We start from the raw sequence: 12,456 nt of genomic DNA on the forward strand, positions 1-12,456 counted from the left end.
ACCTGTTGGGGTGGGTCCTCCTTTCCTTCCTCACCAGCAACTCAGAGCTGAACTTGCTTTCTTTTCCTTACCTTCCTTTCCCTTTCCGGGGACAGACTTTCAGGGTCCTCCTGCCTCAGCTCCCAGAACAGCAGGGGCGTGGACACGGGCTACACACAACACCACGCTCTTCTCTTTGTACCTTTTAGTTGATGGAACGGAGGCAGCCCTGCTCTGGGAAACCTCAGCTCTCATTTAGGTGTGCTATTACCAACACATGCCCTGCTCTGTGCTCAACCAGGCTTCCCATACTTCTTCCGGCACCTCCCTGGTCAGGGCACACTCTGGACCCCTAGAAGAAGAGCAGGAACCACTAGATCGGACCCAGTTGGCTTGGCTTGAAGTCCACCCTCTCCTCTGTGAAGTTGAACCCAACACAAGAGATGCTGAACAGGGAGCTCTCTTGATGCTGGGACACTGCTCTGTAAGTATCAGTCAGCTACTAGGGACAGTCACATGGCAATGGTGGCCATGGGTACCGAGGGCCCTGAGTCTCCAGCGGTTTGTGTTGGTCACTTGGAAGAAGCCATACCTTTCTCAGGGTGCTGACTCAGGCAATGCCAGACGGAATGGGAAGGTTCTCCTGTGGAATAACAGACTGTGGCTCACTACTTTCCTTCCTATCCCCCTCCAGAAAGTCTGCACTAACGCTAAACATGAAGGATTTCTTTGGAGACAATTGACTCCTGTCCCCATTCATAGACCGTAGATCTCAAGGGCACAGATGCCAAGCTGGTAGAGAGCAGTGCTACCCCGACGCTCTCATGAGGATGCCCTCATGCTCCCAGAGAGGCATGCCACCTCCTCCTGTCCTCTCCTTCAAGCTGGCCGAGCACCGGGACAGTCAGTACTCACTTTGGTTGTTCTGCTATAAAGGGGACGATGGGAGGATTCTGACTGCTGATGTGGCCAGTGTGTCAGTCCAGAGCTGGACAAGCCCTGCAGACCCAGCAATGACCCTGAGTGCCCTGTGTGCGTGCTGAAGAGTGGGCATGCCCAGGCCAGATGTGGGGAAAGCCATCAGAAACAACCTCTTGCGCCTGGGCAGGGGCCAGGGTCACTTGGAGGGGAAAAAGGTGGCAGCTGCCACCTCCCGGGAAAGGCGCTGACCTTTAGAACAGGAGACAGAAATAGCCTGGGGTGAGAGGGGGTGGGGGTGGGACGGACATGCTCCGACGTGGGAGAGAGGTCCAGTATGGCAGGGCAGAACCAGCACTTGGCAGGGAAGAGCCACCTCAGCAGGTTCTGTGCCAAACACCCCGCCGGCTAGGCCACATGCCACTTCCTCAGTTTCCAGCCTCCCACTCTGCTGGTGGGTTTTGTTTTTACCACAGAGGAAGTTGAGCTTGAGATGGAAGACCAAACCTAGAAGAACAGAGCTGGAATGATCCAGACCTAATTGGTCTGATCCAGCCCTTGGCTCAATGGCCACTGCCCTCCTGGGGTGCTCCGGGGACACAGTATGGGGTCAACGAATGACTCAAGTCTGACCTGACCTTTCTTAAGGTGTGGGGCCCAGAAAGACCAAGTTCAAATACTGCGGAGATATGCTCAGGAGAAAGGGAGATCCAGGAGTTCTCCTGCCACCCCCACCACACACACACACACACACACACACACACACACACACACACTTGAGTGTGCCAAGCTCCCAGCTGGGCTGAGCCCTAGAAACCCTTCCCCAGAGGCTGTGGCAAGGACACACCGGGGAATGGCCCTAGCTCAGGCTGATGTCTGGGTAGTGCGAGTAACAGGCTCAAAATAACCCATGAGGATGGGCTGCCTGGCTCCCTCCCTCCCCTGGGGCTCCCAGCCTCAGCAGCTCCAGCTGTTTCTGCTTATCTGAAGCCAGGGAGGCTGGTTGCCTGGATACCAGTACTGCTGATTAGCAGTTGGGTCCTTCAGTGGCAGACAGCGATGCCGCATCCCCAGCCAGCTAGGCGTGGCATCCCTACCCCCGCAGCTCTGGCTCTGGGAAGGGTTGGAGATTGGGTTGGGGGTGTTCTCTGCCAGGAGTCATCTCTAAGGGGGGGCACTTTGCCTTGGAGAACCCGAGCCCTGCCTTTTGTTGCTGCTGTGACCATGGTTCACATTAGCCTCTTTATTTTATTTTTTTTATTTTTATTTATTTATTTATTTTTGAGGCAGGGTTTCATGCAGTCCAGCTGGTCTGGAACTGTCTCTATAGCTGAGGATCCTCTTGTCTCCTGCTATCCAGGTGGTAGGACCACAGGTGCTTGTCACAGTACCTGGCTGGTCATTTTGACATCTCTGAGGTTGCATGAAAAGCCTCTCACCCAGAGAACTATTTACAGACTAAACTCCATGATTGGGTACCGAATAAACATGGGGTATGACTGGCTCCACCAGCCTGGTTGGACCTTCTATCTGTATGTGCAGCAGGAAGGCTAAGGGATGTGGCTGGGTAGGGAACTTTGGAGCCAGCTGAATGGCTGTCACTGCCTTCAGGAAAGGGACTGTGCCTGGGTGCTCAGGACTAAGCTGCAGGTAGGCACAATGTGGGATGGGCTGAGAAAAACCGGGCAAGACAGCAGGCCACTCGCGCCAGTAGGAGGCAACAGAGGGGTTAAATGGGCATCCATCCTCATAAAAGTTCCAGCTTGACATCTGTTCCCTACCAAAGCAATGGGTTGAACTATCGGGCCACAAGCCGAAGACCAGGACGTGGGGAAGAACAGGGCTCAGCACTGCCAGCTGTTCAAGGTGGCCTGTCACAGACCCCTGGGGCAGGGACAGAAGACAAGGTCAGTTTGAACAGAAACATGACCCAGAGAAGCAGGTCTTTCTAATATGCCCAGGTCTAGTGGTCCTGCCATGTTTGAAGATGAACTAGGCTGTAGAGGGGGCTGGGACTCTGGGGGTTGGTGAGTAGTGACTTTACTTGGTGAAATTAACTTTTCCAAGTTCATCACTCTGCTTTTTAGAGCACCTCCCCCCTGTGCCAGGGTGGTGGTGTTGGCAAGGGGACAGGACAAGAGGCAACAGATGAGTACAGGACCTGTAAGGATTCTCTTCATAACCCCCTTTGTCTAAAGGGCAGGGAAGGAAAGACTGGGAGTGGGAGTGGGCATCGCTCACCAGGGCCTCTACCTTCTCACTCTCTGAATGGGGCGGTGAGATCAGCCTGTGCCTGGCTGGTAGCAGAGAGGAACCCATGAATAATGCAGGCAGGAGCAAGGCTTCTAGAAAATGGTTACCATTTCATCAAAGTGGTGAACGTGCCTTGAATACAAAATGGCGGGAGCCCGGGCTACAGCAGTAGGGAGAGCTCGGGCTGCCCTTGGGACACCAGACCGAGGAAGCTGATGTCTCAGCTCCGACTCTGTGTGACATCCGCAGCCACCCTGGATATCAGCTGGGCAGAACTGCCAAAGGGCCCTCGGCAGGACTTCCATACTAAAGCAACGGCATCAGCAGGAAAGGAACTTCCTCAAGGAAATGGAGAGGGCTTCCAGAGATGGGTGCTTGTGGGGCGGGGGCAAGACGTGGGTGGATGGACTGAAGGACTTTTAACACCTTGGACTTTTGTACGGTGGTTGGGGGGAGGACTAGGGTGGAGAGTAGGGGACAAGGATTGCTTAGGAGTCTAAAGAACAAAGTAGGCAGGTGTAGTGTTGCATGCCTGTGGCCTCAGCACTTGAGAGGAAGAGGCATGAGGATCAGGAGCTCAAGGCTATCCTTGGCTACATATCCAACTGAAGGCCAGCCTGGGCCATATAAGATTCTGCCTTAGAAGTAAAAATCTTAAAAGGAGGGGTTTGATTACTCATGGTTAGGAAAGTTCTCCATCTACTGATAGAGCTGCTTTGTCCCCAAGAGGTTAGAGAGGAACCCTTGGCAAAGCCCTCAGAATGGCATGCCTACACGCTTCCCCTGGGTTTCATGATAATTTTTTTTTTCTTTCTGAAACAAGGTTTCTCTGTGTAACCTGGCTGTCCTGGAACTCTGTAGAGCAAGCCATCATCCAACTCAGAGATCCGAGTCTGCCTCTGCCTCCCAAGTGCTGGGATTAAAACCAAGTGCCGCCATTACTGGGCTCCATGGACAGCTTTTTTTTTAAATTATCATTTATTTATCTTTTTTTATTTTATGTGCATTGGTGTGAAGGTGTCAGGTCCCCTGGAACTGGATTTTCAGACAGTTGTGAGCTGCCATGTGGGTGCTGGGAATTGAACCCGGGTCCTCTGGAAGAGCAGTCAGTGCTCTTAACAGCTGAGCCATTTCTCCAGCCCCGTGGGCAGCTCTTAAGAAGACAATAGTAACCGAGTACAAGCTAACTGTGACACTGTCATCACATTGCCATGGAATATCTAGAAACCTGTGTAGAACTTGGTTTCCACATCCCATTGTAATTTGGGGATGAGAATGCAGGGTACTTTCTAAGCCATTGGAATAGCCTGGATTCAAGGGGCTGCCAAGGCAGAGGCCCTGTTAGAGAAGGCCCTAGAGGTCTTCAGAAAACACGAGTGACCATATTTTGCTTTTGTTTTTGATTTATTTTTTTTAAAAAAATTTATTTATTTATTGTGTATGCAATGTTCTGCCTGCAGGCCAGAAGAGAACACCGGATTTTGTTAGGGAGGTTGTGAGCCACCATGTGGTTGCTGGGAATTGAACTCAGGACCTCTGGAAGAGCAGCCAGTGCTCTTAACCTCTGAGCCATCTCTCCAGCCCTTGTTTTTTTTTTTTATTTTTTTGCTTTTTGAGACAGGGTTTCTCTGTGTATCTCGGACTATCATGAAACTCACTCTGTAAATCAGGCTGGCTTCGAACTCACAGAGTTCGTCTGCCTGCCTCTGCCTCCCTGAGTGCTGGGATTAAAGGCGTGCGCCACCACTGCCCGGTTCACAAGTGACCATTCTTAATGACATGTTGGAGAGCAGGGGAGGAAGGAGCAGCAGAGGAAGTCCAGGCTTCTGATGTGGGTGCTGGGGGGAGGGTGAGTGCCATCTGCTAGAGCCTCTGAAGGGTGGTGGTGGACAAGCACCAAGCTTGACCCTGTGATTGTGGACAGACAGCTGGTTCTGCCTTCAAGGCCACCAGAAAAAGGGACCAAATGAAGAATGGATTATGGCAACGTTCTTCCAGTTGGGCCCTTAGCTGTGGGCAGTTCTGTCGCTCGGGTAGAGGAGTCCTTATTAGCTTTGGCTCCTGGGTCTTCATAAACCCAGGCCATCTGAAATCTTTTCTGTTGGCCTGCAGGTGAACCTTTGAGCTGCTGCTGCTACTGTGTGTATACTTTCCCATAAGAATGCCCCAGGAGAGAGGCTTCCTCCTCCTCCGCCCTCCTCTGCTGCCAACAATGAGCCCTTAAGGGGCTTGCACATGTGGGTGCTCCCAGCAAACTCCCGTGGGTGCCCTGGGGTGTTGCTCCAGGGGGTGGAATGCTGCGGGGTTGAGTGCAAACTCTCAGGGGGGCTTTCCTGTGGTACCCAGATCCTGGCAGCACCCCAAATAGCATATGCATAATCTTAATCCAACTGCAGAAGCAGAGAACAGCTCAGAGATGCAGCCAGAAAGTGGCCGAAGCTGGGGAAAAAGAGAGCAGAGATGGAGCGAAAGAAAGAGAAGGCTGTTTGAGGAAGCTGAGAGGGCAGAAATTACAAACCTTTGGGAAGATGGAGGAGGTGGCTCTGGGATTGGGCAGGAGGTGTGTGGGGGGGTGCCCAGTGACTGAGGAAGAGCGGTGGATGCCAAGTCCAGTAAGAAATAGAGGAATTCAGGTCAAAAGAATGCCTGAGGCCTAGTAGGTAAATTGTCCCTCCTCCACATAGGCTCCATCCTTTGCTGTACTGACTGTGTTCTAGGAAAGCCCTGGGATGCAGAGAAGGAACACAGTCCAGATGGTGTTGGAGTTGCTTCCCAGAGTGGGTGGAAGGCAGAGGCAGGACAGGCACCCAGAAAATAGCCTCCCGGCTCCGTCTGGAAGGTTGTGAGCGTGGGAACAGTGTCCTGGAGATGGGTCCTAGGGAGAAGCCACATATATCCACGCAAGGAAGGAACACGAAGAGAAGCCCTAAGAAGAGCGGTTGTACAAAGACTGAGAGACAGGAGAGAACTGGGGGTTTGCCGAAAACTCTGGGGGCCTTGACAGGCTTGGCAGTTGTGTGTGTGCACCCGTCTGAGCATGCAACCGTGTGCATCTGCATACGTGCATACATCCGTGAGTATGCAGCCATGTGTGTGCATACATGCCTGTAGGAACTTGTGTGGGTCCCTGCATGCGCATGTACCCATATATTCAGCTCAGCAGAGAGAGGAATGGGACAGTGCTGTGTGCAGTCCTGTGTGTTCTGCCCACCTGAAGATTTGCCTGCAGCAGAATGCACTTAAACAATGTAGTGAGCTATGTGTTTGAATGGTGGAGACCAGAGCTGGCAAGCAGCTGACTGAGAAGTTAGTCTGGAGTCCTGCAGTGGGAGCCTGAAATGACCTGAAGATGCTCATGTTGTGGACCAGACATTATTTGTTGACTGCTTGGTCAAGTAATTAGCTTAGCACCTCAACCTTGTAAGGTAGGTCCTGCCATCAGTCCACTGTGCAGATCAGGACACTGAGGCCCAGAGAAGGGAAATAGCATTGCCCTGTCTAAACAGGGAAGCAAAGCCCCATTGTCAGGATGGTCGGGGATGACTGGAGGAGTATCAAAGGGGAATGGCTAGGGACATTTCTTAGGTGGCTGGTGTTAAGGGAGAGGAGGAAGTGAAAACCATGAGGGTCATGAGTCTGCCATCCCAGCTACGTAGGAGGCCGAGGCAAGCAGATCAAAGCTTGAGGCCAGCTGGAGGTACAGAACGAGCCCAACGCCTATTTAAGCAATTTGGCGAGACTGTGTTTCAAAATAAAAAGTAAGTAAGAAAGTCTAGGGGTATTGCTGCATAGCAGAGTGCCCCCCAAGAATACATAAGACCCGGTGTTCAATTCCCAGTACCATGGGGGGAAAAGAAGCAAGCAAGGGACAGGGACAGGTAGTTTCATGGGTCTAACAGTGCTCCTGTCCACTTGGAACTCAGAACTGTGGTCTTATTTGGAAACAAAGCCTTTGCAGGTAAATTAGATTAAGATGAGGTCACAGTGGGCTGGGATGGACCCTGTCACAAAGATGGGTGTCTTATACAAACAAGGAACTTTCGACCCAGAAGCATAGAGTGAAGGCCCTGGGAGCAGGAAAGGCAGGGATTTGGAGTGATGATGCTGTAAGTCAAGCAAAGGCCCAGGGCTGCTAAAGAGGGGGGAGGAGGGAAAGAGGAAGGCTTCTAGATCCTGTAAGTCGAGTGTGTCCCTACCAGCCAGCACCCTGATGTGTGACAGGCAGCTTCCGTTGCAGAAGTGCCTGTTGAAGTCACCCAGTGTGTGACAGTTTGTTACCGCAGCCTTAGGAATCCATTACATGCCCCCACTTCAAAGAACCGGAGGCTTGCAGAGTGAGAATGAGGGCGTGCCTCACTCACTCAGGTAATCTCTAAAACCGGCAGGGGAAAAGAGGGCATGCTCCTACAGGAGGCAGGTGAGCTGATGTGGCAGGCCCTTGAGAGCGGCCTGCTGCCTGTGGTGATCGTAGAAGGTCTTGACAGGAAGAGGGAGGAGCCTGAGAAGGCAAGCGGAGCTGGCAGACGCTCAGACAGGAAGGACACGTTCAAAGCCGATGGAAGGACACAGAAGCAAGGGCAAGAATAAAGGAGCAACGGAGGCAGCCAGAATAGAACCGGTGTGGTGTGATGTGTACCGCACAGAGCCGAGCCCTGCAGCAGGGCCTGAGAGCAAAGAAGGGTTTGGAAGGTGGGGGAAGGGGGAACTGGAGGAGGTTTTAAAGTATCATTAGAACCAGGCAGAATTGTTGAGGGTGTCAAGGACTTATTTGGACCTCATGGGTGTCAGATACACCCGAGTGCTATTATTTATTGTTCTCTGTAGAAGTAACAGGGCACATACCCTCCCCCCCTTTATAAATTAAAATTTAAAAGAAATTATGAGAATGAGTACTTTGCCTGGACAAATGTGCTGCTTGTGTGTATAGCGCCTGCAGAAGCCAGAAGAGGGCATTGGATTCTCTGGATCTGGAGTTACAGATGGTTGCGTGCTTGGAATTGAATCCAAATCTTCTGCAAGAGCTGTCAGTGCTCTTAATGGCTGAGTCATCTCTCCAGCCCTACACATTCTTTCTCTCTCTCTCTCTCTCCTTCTTCCTTTCTTTTCTTTTTCCTTTTTCTGGTGTTTTGAGGCAGGGTTTCTCTGTGTAACAGCTCTGGCTGCCCTGGAACTTGCTCTGTAGACCATTACTGGCCTTGAACTCACAGGACATTCTTTCTTAAATAAAAAGGACAGCACAAATATTTGAAGGAAGGAACTGAGGCCCAAGATTTGGGAAGGAAAGATACCTAAGTAGTGGTGAGCTCCTTGTCATAGGAGATATTCAAATAGAGGTTGGACAAGTCTTTCATTGAGTCTGAGAAAGAAGACAGAATTCAACAGGTGGTGGTGTGGTGGCACACACCTTTAATCCCAGCACATGGGAGGCAGAGGCAGAGTGAATCTCTGTGAGTTCGAGGCCAATCTGGTCTACAGAGTGAATTCCAGGACAGCCAAGGTCACACAGAAAAAGCCTGTCTTGAAAAACCTAAACCAAAATCAAACAACAACAACCCACCCCCCTCAAAACAACTCCGAAAACCCAAAAATGGTCAAAGAGACAGTATTCTGTGATGTTACAGTGGACACAACACACTCCTTATCGCCTGCCAGAATGTCTAGTTCTTAGTTCTGCTCCACGGAAAGGAAGGGAAGTTTTGTGTTTACTTACAGGTATCTTGTTTGTTTTTCTCCAGACAGGATTTCCCTGTGTAGCGCTGGCTGTTCTGCAACTCACTCTGTGGAACAGGCTGACCTTGAACTCAGAGATCTGCCTGCTCTGCCTCTGGAGTGCTGGGGAGTACTGAGGTTAAAGGTCTGTGCCATCACTGCCCAGCCCGAGTATATACCCTTTTATTTTGATGTTGCTTTGGTTTTTTGAGACAGGGTTTCTTTGTTTATCCCTGGCTGTACTGGAACTCACTGTAGACCAGGCTGGCCTCGAACTCAGAAATCTGCTTGCCTCTGCCTCAGGTACATGTACTCTTCACCAGTGTGGTTCTTCTCTAGCCTGCCCCCCTTTGAGACAGAGTTTCACATAGCCCAGGCTAGCTTCAAAGTTGCTGTGTAGCCAAGGAGATAGATCTTGAATTCCTGAAATTCCTGGCTTCACTTTCTCAGTGCTGGGGTTATATGTGTGCACGGCCACACCTTATTTATAAGGTAGCAGGACCAGACCACTGAACTCTGTTAGGCTTGCACAGGCAGAGCAAACACAACTAATCAAGCCCTCCTCCCCAACCTAAGTTTATTACCAAGCTCCAAATGCGCTTTCCTTTATACATTTCCTTCCCCTCCTTTCCTGGGTCTCCCCCGACTCCTGACCTCCAGCACATCCCTGTCTATTCTGGTGATCTGAAGACTGAAAAACCTAGAAAGAGCCAGGGGGCCCTTATGACTAGTGACAGAAGGGAGGGGTTTTATATCGGCTTTTCCTCTCCTTCTGGGCATTTCTTTGTTCTCTGTGTTTGTTTCTCTGCCACCATAGTTGGCAGGATTCAGCAGCTGGGAAGAGCCTGGACTGGCCCTTGCCTCCTCTGCAGCCCGATTGACCATCAATAGGGGTGGGGGGGCATGGAGGAAGACCCCCGCCATTCCTATAGTTCAGGATAGTGATTGGCTCCTCCCAGTCTCTGGGACCTTCTCCCTCTTCCCTGCCTCCCTGCGTCTGGGTCAGGACTCCTGTGTTGGCTGCAGATTGCGGGGAGGAAACCAAGAAGCTCGCCCTTGGCTGAGGACAAGGATCTGCCGGACGCCTCCTTTGACCTTGAGAATGCTTCTGCCCGCCCTGCCTGGCAGGAGGCAAGCTGGAACTTTCCCCTCTGGCACTGTCTGTCCAAAGGCAGCTTCCAGACACCTCTCAGGCACTCCATCTTCTCTTTAATGAGTCAAATTCCCATCTGAAGCCTGGGGAACAAGATGAATGGAAGGGAGATGGGGCTGAGGGTACCCGCATCTACTTTCAGAGGGCTGAGGTATTAAGAGGGGGTGCACTTGTTAGTACCCCTGGCCTGAGTCCATGAACCCCTGGCACTGTTGTCAAGCTCAATACAGGGCATATACTAGCATCTTTTACTCTTGGCTCTCCCTTAACTGGGGACAGCATTTCTCTTCTGCTCAGTCTCGAAAGCTCTGTCTTCTGTGTTACTCCAATTGCTGTGTGACCATTGGGGATTTGCTATATCTTTCTGGACCTCAGCGCATGACAATATGGGTTAATCAACTAGTTCTGTTGCCTGCTGTAGCGTTTAATGAGAAAAACCGCTGGTTTGTTTGACTCCGGGCACTTCCAAATCTTGTTTTCCTTTTCCTCTAAGAACAAAGGAGCAAATATGTGGCGTATTCCTTTTGTTGTTGTTTGAAACAGGGTCTTGTACAGTCTAGGCTGGCCTCAAACTCGCTATGCACCTGAGGATTATCTTGAATTTCTGATTCTGCAGTCTCTACCTCTGTAATCTACAAGGATTACAGGTATGGTACCTGACAGGCAAGGATTTCCAACTGAACTGCGCCCCCAGACACTCTCCAAAGAAACAAAAATGCCGTAATCAAGAATACTACCTCAAAACTGCTGTGGCTGGGCTTTGGTGGTGCACGCTTTTAATCCTGGCACTCGGGAGGCAGAGGCAGACAGATATCCGAGTTCAAGACCTGCCTGGTCTACATAGGAGCAATTTCTGGGCCAGCTAGGGAGAGAGAGTGAAACCCTGTCTCAAACAAACCAACAAGGAAGCAAGTCTACCATGTGCGGATTTCAGGGTTGGCTCCTTTCCTCTCTCCCTGTTTGTTCTCCTGCAGACACTGAGGGTTCGCAGATGACCAGAAGGCGGGGCACCTCCTTTCTGCCGACAGTGGGAAGCATGGGAAACGTTCATACCACACAGTTGCCGCCAGTGCCCTTTGAATGCGCCTGCCCCTCTCTCCAGCTCTCACCACCCGTTTCCTCCCAAGCCTAAACGCTGCCTTTTCTTGCCTATGCCCCTGAATTGGCAAGGAGCGCACAGAGCGGCGCCGGAGTGGCCCCAGGGCCCACACCTGGATTGGCTTTATTCTGGAACTGGACCACATGCCTAGCAGAAGAAGGGGGGTTATTACGGAGCCCTCATCGGGGAACTCCAGGCTGTGTCCCCCTGCCTCCCCTTATGGAGGCACAGAGAAGCATGATGTGACTGTCCACGCAGGAGGAAGAGCCTCACTGGCTCCCATGGTGCTTGGAGCTTCATAGGGTCCTTTCTTTGCACCCCAAGTGTTCCAAAGAAGGAGGGGGTGGTGAGGCGGTTGAGGAAGGATGAGAACGTGAGAAGAGAGAGAGCCATCCTCGTTTCTATAGCAACCACACATGTGAGCCAGCTGCTGTCACCATGGAAACAAGGAGAGCCTGCTCAGAGCCTGCACTGTCTCAGGGGAGACAATTTTTGAAAAAAGAAAACAAAACAAAAACCCTAACAATAATAGAAACCCAAACCTTTGATAAAAATAAAGGGAAAAAAAATAATGAAAGCCACCGTCTCTGGGTCTTGCTAGCACTGCTGCAGAAGGTGACAAAGGAGCGGAGGGGGAGGCTGGCTGAGGAGGAGGTGTGGGCAGGAGCCGTCGCTGTGGTAGAGGGAGATTTGTTGAGTCAGTATTTCAGAGCAAGCTTGGGGGGAGCTTTGAGATCACCCCTGTTGATGGATGGGGGAGGGTAGGTGTGGGAGGAAAGCTGGAAGAGAGGTAGTGGCTTATGCCAGGCCCCAGGGCAGAAAGAAATGCATGCAGGGAAACTGGTATCCTTGGAAGGAGAGAAGGGCCACGCTGAGTCTCCCCGATTAGGGTCGTGTCAGGGAAAATCCATCAAGACCAGGGGTTCTGAAAGACAGGGCTTCTCTGTACAGTACGGCAGGGCCCCACCACACAGGTGAACTGAGCACCCCAAGGGTCATTCTGGGCATCTCTGCGTCTGTCGTTTTTAATCTGTTTGTTTTTGTTCACAAAACACTTGCCCAAACATCATGGCAGATTTGCCTATCCTTTTGCTCAGGAAGTTGTTCCCAGTGGCCCCAACCTCTGTGGACGAGTCTGATGATACCAAAGGCGAAGGGGGGTGGGGACTGCCAAGACCATGACAGTGGCACTGATAAAGAAAGATCAAGGACATGTTTTGGGGACCTGCTCTAGCTGCCTCTTTGTCATTCGGGGTTTCCGGAGGCTTCCGGAGGAGTCCCAGAGGTGAGGGTGAAGAGCAGGAGGGGCGGCGTGGCTGGACCTATCTATGATTTCACTCTGCCC

The sequence above is a fragment of the Myodes glareolus genome, chromosome 11, assembly GCF_982192425.1.
Source record: "Myodes glareolus chromosome 11, mMyoGla1.1, whole genome shotgun sequence".
Lineage (NCBI taxonomy): Eukaryota > Metazoa > Chordata > Mammalia > Rodentia > Cricetidae > Myodes > Myodes glareolus.